At 42.0% G+C, this 12,754-nt stretch overlaps 1 protein-coding gene across 1 annotated transcript in view; it reads right to left on the bottom strand.

The window, feature by feature from the left end:
- LOC136866095 (uncharacterized) overlaps positions 1-12,754 on the bottom strand; it is a 629,091-nt gene that overhangs the window by 245,323 nt on the left and 371,014 nt on the right. The window lies entirely within an intron of this gene.

The following is a 12,754-nucleotide window of genomic DNA, read 5'->3' as shown; positions in this document are numbered from 1 at the left end:
AGGTTAGCTGTAAAACCGTTTCAAAAAAAACTAATTGTCATTTGGTGGGTAAATCTGTCATGTGTTGAAGTAATGTATCGCGTATGGTTGAGAACCGCTTTAGTAGTGAGGTGAAAAGAGCTGTCTGGGAAATAAATTTAAACGCTTCACATGTTATCGTCACTAATTTATCTAGGCGGCCGCGTTTCGAATCCCGGCCAATACGCATGCAGTTGTTGAAATGAAAAGTGACTTCCTTGCAATTCTGATTCCACGTAAAACAGAAGGTTTCATGGCAATGATCATGACATTAGCCGTCACATTAAACTATAAGCTTGCTTTATTTTCTGAATACTTAACTATCATGTTTGCGTCTAGTCCTCCAGGCTGCTCCTGTCGGAAAGTATTTTGCAACCTGATCCTATCTCGGTGGTCGACAACTCGCTGGTGAAGATGATTATTTCATATTCATAATTCAGTCAAGCAAGACCGCTTAAAGTTTTACAGGTAGGTAGATGACTTCTCATGAATAGAAAAATCCCGCATGTGTTGACCGGAATTCGGACACCGGTTGATGTGATAGGGCACGAGTGATGTTACTGAGCTATAGCGACTTCGACAATCATTTTCATTACAGTAATGTGCTATAGCCATCTGTCATCCATGAAGGAAATAGAGGTCAAGCCTCGTTTGGCCAGCATATTCCTGTGGTACCGTACGAGTTGGAACTTTATTCTCTGAACTAACTGTTCAGAAATGAGAAGTGGTGGGAATTTCACATTATTTTATTGTGCTTACACCGGATTCTTTATAGTTCATTTAATGAATTATATTTTGGGAAGATAAACTCAACGAAACATATCCTGAGTGCCTTAAGAAACTGCACCTTTCGGCTTGGTCACCAAAGTACTGCCAACTCGCAAATTCGAATAATAATTTATTGAGAACGTGCCTTTGGTGAAATACCCTTGTAATCGCCATTATCATTCATACGATTTTATCTGATACTGATCGAGAATATTTTCAACATTTTAGGTACATTGTTTTCTTCGTGATGTAGAGAACTGCTATCAATTTGTTTTAGTCCACTACAAACACATCGTAGACTTTATAGAAGTTGAGAAGAAAAAGTTATCTGTGTTTACTTTCCTATGAACGTGCCATCGCAAAGTAAATAAGGGAAGAGACAACAAAGAAAACATATAGTCCAGTCTATCCCTTAAGAATGTATTTCTTACTGTAACTTCAAACAGTTTCATAAAAACGCTGTTTTCGCGTTGGACAGTCGGTATCCCTTTGTTTCCTTGGTTGCCGACTTTCAGCATACTTTGGTAACTGTCCATAGTTGTATAAAGGATTCTTTCGGAATTACAAATTCATTTGTTTGCTCAGATTTCCGCTGTCGGATTCCGACGAATGTAGTTTCCATTTTATAAAGCATCTAAGGAAAGGAACTTCGGCAAAAGGCGCATCTTAGAACCTTAGCACGAAAAAATAAATATTTGAATACGTTGTTGCTGTTAGAACACACTCATTTCATAGTAAATCTGTTATCGACTTTCTTGCTAGAGAACTTCAAAAACCTCGCAAATAAGAGTTTTAAAATTGGAAGTGATCAAGACAAATTGAATTAACCTACGGTACTTTCTGTAAGTCAGTGAAACTGAGAGTGATTTTCCTTTAATAATAATAATATTCGGTCAGAACATTTACATCCACTTCTACAGACGACTGATGGACACAGATTTACCCGACTCCTTTGTTTAAGGAAGTTTTATCCTAAGTATTTTGTCCGTAAGGATTCGGGCTCCTCACTACGTCGCGAGTTGCTGATCTTCCCTCATATGTTAATTTATCCTTCCCGTGCTCTTCGTCAACGATATCACCTGTAATGCTAATTGTGTTATTTTCGAAGTCAGTAAAAATTCCCTAGGGCTTGTTAGATTTTGACTGGATGTTGAGGTTTGTGATTGTTTTGATAGCTTTTCGAATCTAGCCAGTGGGCAAACTTGTAAATTGTATCTACCCTATAACTGATTATCTATCAAGGAAATAATCTGAGTGAAATAGTTGCAAAAGATATATTTCTCTGTCCATACTTTCGTACATTTTAATAAGACTCGTATTCTACCCAAGTCCTGTGTACCCTGTGAACATGTTAATCATCTTATATAACCGAAGTTGGAAGAGGGAGACTCCAAATCAATTATTTACCAGTACACTAAATAAGCAGTTTAAAATTGATTATATTGAGTGGAAGAAAACATACGGAAAATTATTAATCTATGAAGTGTCATCTCTGTATGGGCTAATAATAACGAAGTTTTGTAACCATGTATGTACTTAACACAACTTCTGATACACAGATATGGAACATCATAGAGTTCAAGTCAGTAATAAGTAAGGGTGACAATAATTATAATTTTAGTATTATGTTCCGTTTTTATATTTGTTCAGTTTTGTTCCTTTGTTCCTTGTGTATTGTATATTTCTAATTAGTAGTATTTCAGTCCATTGATATGTAAGCCATACTGTATTCCTTCTAATTAGGTTGTTTGTCGTTTGTCTGCCGGCTTGTTTTTTGTTAGTTTGTTTTGGCTGGTAACGTAGAGCTGGAAGAGGGTGAGATAGGCCTGACCTATCTCAAGGTAAAGTGTTCATTCAGTACGTCTGCACATGTAGAGTAGAGTAAGGTAGTGAATAGTATTAGGTTAGAGGAAGTAAGTTGCCAATGAGACAGCGAAAGATGAGCCGAGTTATGGCATCCGTCTCGGCAGAAGAATACAGGCGTGGCAGCCTACATGTAGAGCTGGCAATCCGCACACATGTGGGTTGTTACATGGAGTGGTGAAGAAATAACATTGACAGCTTAAGGGGTCTATGAGGTATCGGTTTCCGAGCCTCATGAGACATGTCTGGTCGTGACACCACAGGGAAGGGTTGTAGCAGTTCCTCACCAGGGGTGATGTCGCGGCCAGACAAATTTAGGATAGAGTTAAGTATAGATTTAATGTAGTTAGTTTAGTTAGATGTAGAGGTAGTGTATTGCATGTGGAGCTGGCTATCCGCCCATGTGCAGGAGGCTACGTAGTAGATTTAGAAGTTAAGTAGTAAGTGGTTAGTGCTTAGCTAATAAATATTCTGTAAGTGTTTATTTTTGAATTGCATAATTGGAACATTGTAACTGGGCGAAAGCCTGTTATGTTCAATAAACGAGTCTGTCAATGTTAATTCTCTTATAAACTTGCATCTACTTCGACAGCGACACACGGACACAGATAACCTGACTTCTTTGTTTACGAAAGTTATCACTAAAGCAAAGGTGGGCACAATTCAGCTCAGTGAACAGCCCTCCAGCTCAGGCAGGTAAAGGAGAAGAATATGCGCTCTGACGGAAGGTACAGACCAACAGCTGCTTGCTCGGCTCGCAGTTACATCTACTGATATAAAAACAACTTTAAAAAGAAGTAAATTAATTTACGTATTTCACTGTCATACGGAATAACCATTGGATACATAAAGATCACAACGCGACAAAGAACGCAATTTTCCAACCACCCTGAGCCGAGAAAACTTACCTTAACGAAATTGATAGCATTTTTCCTTGGAAACATAAAATTTTAAAGTTTATAAACAATGTATAAAACATTTCGGTGTATATGTATATTGTGTTAAAATTCGGATTTCATCAGTTGACGAGGTTTGGAGTAATAATGTTTTAAAGTTGACACATGGTTGAAACACGCTTATAAACGGGCACTTTATGCTTTCCACCTTCGATAAATAAAAAAATAAATTAAAAAAACATTGAACCTACATGATCTAACGTGAAATCAAACCAGAAAATTGTGTTATTAGATTTTCTGAGGCGTATTTGTTATTTCATAAACAACCTCCAAACCGACTGCGCGAAAAGACGCGTATTAAAACAGATTTAAACTTTTAATGCTTGCAAAGTGGCACGGAGGGATTCAGTTAGGTGGAAATATATTAGGCAGTCTGGCCTATGCTGTCGACTTGGTGTTACTGGCAGATTGTGCCGAAAGCCTGCAGTCTAATTTCTTGGAACTTGAAAATAGGTGCAATGAGTATGGTATAAAAATTAACCATTCGAAGACTAAATTGATGTCAGTAGGTAAGAAATTCAACAGAATTGAATGTCAGATTGGTGACACAAAAACTGGAACAGGTAGATAATTTCAAGTATTTAGGATGTGTGTTCCCCCAGGATGGTAATATAGTAACTGAGATTGAATCAAGGTGTAGTAAAGCTAATGCAGTGAGCTCGCAGTTGCGATCAACAGTATTATGTAAGAAGGAAGTCAGCTTTACTTCGGTCCGTTTTCAGACCAACTTTGCTTTACGGGAGCGAAAGCTGGGTGGACTCAGGATATCTTATAAGTTGGAAGTACCAGACATGAAAGTAGCAAGGATGATTGCCGGTACAAACGGGTGGGAACAATGGTAGAAGGGTACTCGGAATGAAGAGATAAAGGCTAAGTTAGGAATGAACTCGATGGATGAAGCTATACGCATAAACCGGCTTCGGTGGTAGGGGTCATGTGAGGCGAATGGAGGTAGATAGGTTACCTAGGAGAATAATGCACTCTGTTATGTAAGGTTTAGAGAAGTAGGGGGAGACCAAGACGACGATGGTTAGATTTAAAGATAAGACGTATAGAACTAAATGAGACCTCAGCACTAATTGCAAATGGAGGATTGTGGCAACGTTTAGGAAATTCACAGAGGCTTGCAGACTGAACGCTGAAAGACATAACGGTGTATAATGATGATGTATATATGTATGTACACTGACTGACAGAGCAAATGCAACACCAAGAAGGAGTGGTCAGAACTATATGCCAATGGCAGGGTAGACTGACGTCACTGAGGTATGCTCATGATGTGAAATGCGCCGCTGTGCTGCGCACGTAGCGAACGATAAATGGGACACGGCGTTGGCGAATGGCCCACTTCGTACCGTGATTTCTCAGCCGACAGTCATTGTAGAACGTGTTGTCGTGTGCCACAGGACACGTGTATAGCTAAGAATGCCAGGCCGCCGTCAACGGAGGCATTTCCAGCAGACAGACGACTTTACGAGGGGTATGGTGATCGGGCTGAGAAGGGCAGGTTGGTCGCTTCGTCAAATCGCAGCCGATACCCATAGGGATGTGTCCACGATGCAGCGCCTGTGGCGAAGATGGTTGGCGCAGGGACATGTGGCACGTGCGAGGGGTCCAGGCGCAGCCCGAGTGACGTCAGCACGCAAGGATCGGTGCATCCGCCGCCAAGCGGTGGCAGCCCCGCACGCCACGTCAACCGCCATTCTTCAGCATGTGCATGACACCCTGGCTGTTCCAATATCGACCAGAACAATTTCCCGTCGATTGGTTGAAGGAGGCCTGCACTCCCGACGGCCGCTCAGAAGACTACCATTGACTCCACAGCATAGACGTGCACGCCTGGCATGGTGCCGGGCTAGAGCGACTTGGATGAGGGAATGGCGGAACGTCGTGTTCTCCGATGAGTCACGCTTCTGTTCTGTCAGTGATAGTCACCGCAGACGAGTGGGGCGTCGGCGTGGAGAAAGGTCAAATCCGGCAGTAACTGTGGAGCGCCCTACCGCTAGACAACGCGGCATCATGGTTTGGGGCGCTATTGCGTATGATTCCACGTCACCTCTAGTGCGTATTCAAGGCACGTTAATGCCCACCGCTACGTGCAGCATGTGCTGCGGCCTTTGGCACTCCCGTACCTTCAGGGGCTGCCCAATGCTCTGTTTCAGCAGGATAATGCCCGCCCACACACTGCTCGCATCTCCCAACAGGCTCTACGAGGTGTACAGATGCTTCCGTGGCCAGCGTACTCTCCGGATCTCTCACCAATCGAACACATGTGGGGTCTCATTGGACGCCGTTTGCAAACTCTGCCCCAGCCTCGTACGGACGACCAACTGTGGCAAATGGTTGACAGAGAATGGAGAACCATCCCTCAGGACACCATCCGCACTCTTATTGACTCTGTACCTCGACGTGTTTCTGCGTGCATCGCCGCTCGCGGTGGTCCTACATCCTAATGAGTCGATGCCGTGCGCATTGTGTAACCTGCATATCGGTTTGAAATAAACATCAATTATTCTTCCGTGCCGTCTCTGTTTTTTCCCCAACTTTCATCCCTTTCGAACCACTCCTTCTTGGTGTTGCATTTGCTCTGTCAGTCAGTGTATGTATGCAGGCCTATGTTCAGTACATTAGATCGTGGTGAGGAAACAAAATTATTATTATTATTATTATTATTATTATTTTACAGTCTGTTTTACCTCGCATCGACACAGATGGGTCTTACGGCGACGATGGGATAGGAAAGGCCTAGGAGTTTGAAGGAAGCGGCCGTGGTCTTAATTAAGGTACAGCCCCAGCATTTGCCTGGTGTGAACATGGGACACCACGGAAAACCGTCTTCAGGGCTGCCGACAATGGGATTCGAACCCACTATCTCCCGGATGCAAGCTCACAGCCGCGCGCTCCTAACCGCATGGTCAACTCGCCCGGTGACCGAAATGAATTATCTACTCTCTCGTTAAAGAAAACAGGTACTTTCAACTGAGCTATAATGTAGACTACATGGAAAGGTAATCTGCCTTCTATCATCTTGGATGTTTGGATGAGCCCTTGTGATTGTGAACATGACCTCAATTTCATCAGTAGGTCGGAGGAGAGGTATTGTTGTCTGAAGATCTCATTCCATTCTTCCAGTCATCTCTCCCGACGGAGAGGAACTGAGATCGATAGGGGAAGTCGTGAATGGCGAAGATTGGCTCCGAAGCCATGAATGGGATCACGTCATTAGTGTTGCTATAGCTACTACCGGAATAGCCTGACTCTCGCTTCTCCGCAACGGCTAAATTGCCGGCTATTTTCGAGGATAGGTACACATTCTGCGGCGTGCGGCAGAGGTGCAAGACGAAGTACTCAGACCATGCGAACATAGAGATCGCATCTCGGCGAGCTTCTAGCACATATCCAATGTTCATATTTCGTTCGCCGATAAAATTGTATTATTATTATTATTATTATTATTATTATTATTATTATTATTATTATTATTATTATTATTAACCGGGTTTAAAGCAACCAAACCTATAGGTTAACATAACTGATATTGTGATCATAGCCTCAGGATCTCCAGTTTCTCGTGAAGCTGGACCACAAAAAATAATAAAATAATAATAAAAGTAATAAATAATCGCATGGCCTCAGCTACCGTGTACGTTTTAATTTGACGCCATCTGGCTGCTTCCTCGTCAGTTTCGACGTTCCATTTTACTCTAGGTCTTCTAAATGGCAGAGTAAACCGAATCTCTCTTGGGCGTCTGTGGCTGAGTTTTAATTCAGTTTTACGGATAAACACCAAATGTGTGTCTAGAGATCTTTTACATGCCGACATCGTACGACACGGAGTGTCGAAAGGACTGTCTTCCGTCCTTCAAAAATCCGACTACCTTGCCGGGTTTGAAACTTCTATTTTGGGATCCGGAGGTCCACACTGATCCACAGAGGGATCTACCGCTAAGATGTACTTTTCTTTTGAAAAACCCCGCATGCTTTGGCTGGGATTCGAACCGCGGCGTCCTTGGTGAGAAGCCTGTGACAGTGCTACTCGGCTACATATCACGTCGCTTAATCAGGGTTAATGAACGTATACTGAATAAAACAGGACAGTAACGGGCGTAATATATATAGAATTTACAATCAAGTACTCATTGTAAGAATAATGTAACATAATATCTCTTCTCCAATGTAGGTCATTAGGTCTTTCTTGTTCGGCTACATGGTTAGCGTGCTGTCCTTTGGTCCAGAGGGCCCCGGGTTCGATTCCCGGCCGGGTCGGGGATTTTAACCCTAATTGGTTAATTCCATTGGCTCGGGGCTGGGTGTATATGACGTATTCAGCATTAGAAATCATCCTAGGCAGGGCCCTCATCTTCACAGACATGCAGACCTGTAGCTCAGATCCTTTCAAACAGAACAAAGATGGCCTAGGCTACCATAGCTCAATTGGTAGAGCAACCGGCGCGAAATCGGGAGGTTGTGGGTTCGGTTCCCACTGGTGTCCGGCTGGCCATTTTTGTTCTGTACTTAACATCTCTTCAACACGTACTACATGTACGTAACACGATCTAATACGTTGAAAGTCTGTTTCGATTACAATGCGGTCGTGAAAATTCAATGTTCAATGCAGGTCGCCTAATAGGCCGTCTACGAGAAAAAGACCCGTACCAGGCCTCTCCGGAGGCCATACGCCATTATTATTATTATTATTATTATTATTATTACTATTACTATAGGTCTTCTTTCACGCTTTCTCGGATCTAACTTGTAGTATATCTCCCTCGTTCCCGGTGGAGCCAGATGCAATTGGTTTGGAGGGGAGTGTTCTTATGTTGTATTCTTTGAACTCTGTTCTCACAAAGCGCTGTTAAAACACTACAAGGTCGTTTTTAAGACAGAGGGCCAATCAACCAGGCTCGTCGGGCGCGGTTGATTTCTTATGACAGTGACGGTGCAATGTCAGAACACATACGTTAACGAACACCACTTACACTAAACATACGCATGGAACAGGCATAGGAGTCTCTCAGATGACACCGATACGGGTTCCTTACATCACTATCTTTAGGAGAAGTCTTAGAAATGGGCGAGCAGTGTATCCCACAGGGAAAGGTCCCGTAGAATGTATTCATGTTTTTGGACATACATTTTAACTAGTATGAAATAGGACATAATTGGTGGTACGATAGTCGCGAAGTATTCTTTCGAGGGTCCCAGAACTAAGTTGCTCTTCTGATAGACTTCTGAGGAAAAAAAAAAAAAAAAAAATTTCACATCGCTAAGGTTCCGGAAGGCGTTCACGTACCGGTAAGTAGCTTACTCCAGCGAAGTCAGGAATTGCTTAGTGGGCTGACTTTTTCTTCTTTCGCACGAACAATGATTGTGTTTAATTCATTCTAGATTCACTGATGGTATCCAGTTAACCATGGTACACATATAGTTTCTTCGCCTTCAATCTTTAGTGTATTTTCAGTTCTCGTCAGAAGGATTCGCACTGACCGACTTTGTTGCAGTGATGCCATTCTGATACATTTCGAACACTACTGGAAGTAGTGTTTCAAATGTGTCCTAATTGGTATTTCCGAGTAGGCTACATTGCAACCAACCTGCCGTCCTCAATATGCGCTCTACGAAATGCATATCCATATACCATGCTTTGTCGATTTGCATGTTTTTAGCTAGTTATCTTGTAGTCTGGTAAGTTGTTACATTTGTTTTTGAGGGGCATGATGTCTAAAAGACGCCGTAACTGGCTTCGTACGAAGATGTACAATGACTTAGCAAATGTCATGGGATAGTCACCTAATAGCGTGTGGGGCCTCCTCTGGCCCTGCGAACTGCAGTGAGACGCCGTGGAAGTAAGTCGACAAGTCCCTGGTAGTCCTCTGGACGCAGCTGACACCAAATCGTTTGCAGAGCGGCCGCCAATGCTGGTATGTTTGTGGGTGCAGGGTCCATGGCACGGAGCCTGCGTTCCCCAGGCCATAATAGAGACACCAGCGCCCTGGACCACACCTTCGAGGCAGGCGAGATCCATCGCTTCATGTGGTCTGCACCATACACGGTACCTCCCATCCGCATGGTGCAGTTGAAATCGTGATTCATCCGACCATATCACGTTACGCCATTGTTCCATTGTCCATCCCTGGTGACTGGCGTGGTGGTGTGTGGTGCGCAGACAACACACCTGCGCATCAGTGCTCCGCTATCCCATGACATTTGCTCAGTCAGTGTATATGAAGTCTCCTTCTTGTGGTTAATATTCCGTATAAAGCTGTAAGGCCTCTCGCTATGATCGCAATATCAACAGTTTACAACCTTGCTTACTTTTACATTTATTTAATCTACAGACTGTACTATGTTTTATTGGCAATTACCATACCCTTTCTACTCAGTCATGGATCTCATTACATTTTACCTTTGTTCTTAACTACGAGAGCCCAGTCGTTACTGTCTATAGCAGCTACACAATTTGTGATACGTGTATGCTTCGTTTTTTGTTGCGGAATGCACATCTTACGAATGTAATGTACACGACAACTTATCGGACCCTTCTCTTGTAAGATTGTCAGATGGGTCAGTAACTGGAGAAGACGCATCCGAGTCCATGCACTGGTATGCTTGAATCTTATTCAGTCAAATTATCTCATACAAAAAGAGGGCATGTAAACTAATACCATTTGTTTACAAACGAAGTGAACACCTTCGCCTTCTAATTACTTTCCCTCAAGAGAAACTAAATAATGAACTAGGGGAACCTTTTAATTCATACAATTGTCTTTCAAGAAAACTCCTACAAGCCATTCAAAAATGTATTACTTATCATAGTTGTGACACGTGGCTTATTCCTGTTTTGTTCAGTTCTATTTGTTTATTTATCGAGTATCACTTTATTCACGCTATTGAACTTTTTAAAAGAATCGTAGGCATTTTATTTTGTAGCACTAAACCTCATTATTTTAATATGAAGTATTCTTCAGTAAGTGAACATCATTTCAGCACTTAGTAGGCTTTGAACATTTAATATGCAATTTGTAAGTGCTTTGAGCTTCGGTATCTGCTGTGTATGGTTCACATATGCTTAGACGAGGCAAAGAGAATGAACCCAACTGTTATTATATCAGTGTTATTTTATTTTCATTTCGTTAATCGAACTTATATTCCAATATTTGAATTAACACGATTCCTGATATGATGTTCTCATATTGTGTGTTGAGTCTTCAGCCCAGAGGTTGGTTGGATCCTTATACGGTCCACCACCGACAATTATATAGTTATAGAACCAATGGCGGTGCCTTAATGTAATGTACAAGGCATAATGAGGCGTGAGGTAGTTTTGCCATTGCTTTCCTGACTAAGCCAGAAAGTGCTATTGCAGCACGTCCAGCCCTATAAGTGGCAACTTTCGTAACATCCAGACAGTCCAGTCGTGCTCCGAATGCCATTGCTCAGTACCACCCCCATGCGAATACCAAGTGTGATCCCTCCGCTCTCTTAATATTGTAGTTGGTGGCCCTGCCGGAGCGTGGCGCTGCAGTCTCAACGAATCAGCTGTAACAACACGTGCGCCCAATTGTCGGCGAAGGAATAGCGAGCGTGCGTGAAGACGTGGTGATAATTTTAATGCCTATTTGTTTGTTTTAATATTTTCTAAAAGTCCGTGTTAGTATCTGCGCTGTGCTTTGTGTGTGCAATCAATTAGTTTTCTATTATTTTGAGAAAATGTCGTACTGTTTCGTTTCTGGTTGTAAATCGGGTTACGGAAGGAAACGTGATGGTAGACGATATTTTACACCGCGAAAGGGAAATAATCTGTTTGCGAAGTGGGCTAGAGTTATTCCGCGGAAAGATAAGCAACTGTCGGCCAAAAGCGGAATATGTGACCTGCATTTTTCGGCAGATTTAATTATAAAGGCGACTGTTTCGTGTGAATGGTGAAAACGTTGAACTTTCTCGTGTGTGGTGGAAATTAAAACCAGAAGCGATGTCTCATATATTTCCAAACTTACCGAAATACCTATCCACTGAGGTAAAATCGCGAAAGGCGAAAGGAAAAGGAATGAGGACAGTATAAGGGGGATAAGGAACAAGAATCACGAAGTGAGTGAAGCTGTGATGACAACAGTATGCGGTGAAATTCAAGTTCAAGGTCAGCCTAGTTGTAGTCAAATTCAGGGTCAGTCTAGTTCTCTTACCGATGCCGAAAAGTCAATATTGTCTCTGAAAAGGCGACTAAAGAATGCAACTTGTAATTTAATGCGAGCTGAATGCAGTCTTTCCTCAGCCAAAGCCAGTATCAATTCCCTACAGGGGCAGATTAAGAACACAGACTTTCAATTTAAAGATTGTAAATTTCTTAATAATAAGCAGAAAGTTATTATAGACACTATGTTAAAGAAATGACAAGTAAAATCTCCCAATGGTATGAGGTACAGTAGTGATTTTCTTTTAGAAAGTTTATTACTTACAATGAAATCACCTAAAGCGTATAAGCAATGTATGCGGCGTAATTTGTTACCTCCTCCCTCACAAAGCCTTTCTAGGAAACTCTGCAAAGTACTTAAATGTACCTATGGTGTAAATTCTCATTGCATAAATGCTATTTGAGATTATTTTAAGAATGAAATGAACGAGAATAAACGGTACAGGATAGTTATATTCGATGAGGTTAACCTAGGAGAAGAGATCCAGTTTAATGTGGGGTGATATTTTTTACGAGTGTCTTGACTCGATTGAGGTGATTTCAGTTGTGCCATCAGGAGATGTCTGTTGTATTGAACAGACTTTGGACATTATTCCAAAACTGGTCTACTACTTCTTCAGAGCGAGAGAAAGCCGCAGAGATCTGCAAGCTCGACAGTCTGCTAAGTCTACTTGTAAACTATCGAAAGTGGCCTCAAACTAGTTTTAGTGAGTAATTTACTTCATTTAATTTATTTGAGAAATGTGTCGGTGTTATTCACAATCTGGTGTATGTTTAATGCGCTCTGTTTTAAAAGTATTCTTAAAGTATGTAACGCACAATATTGCTTTCGCTTTTCGTGATGTTTTATTTTATTTCGTGCGTTCTCTTATTAATGTTCGAAGATATTTCTTCGTGGGGACTGAGAATATTATAACTCTCTGACAGTATTATTCATGTGTTGTATTTGATTATTTGC

This window comes from Anabrus simplex, chromosome 1 (genome assembly GCF_040414725.1).
Source record: "Anabrus simplex isolate iqAnaSimp1 chromosome 1, ASM4041472v1, whole genome shotgun sequence".
NCBI lineage: Eukaryota > Metazoa > Arthropoda > Insecta > Orthoptera > Tettigoniidae > Anabrus > Anabrus simplex.
The sequence above is the reverse complement of the archived record's forward strand: the minus strand, read 5'-3'. Positions and strand labels throughout refer to the sequence as shown.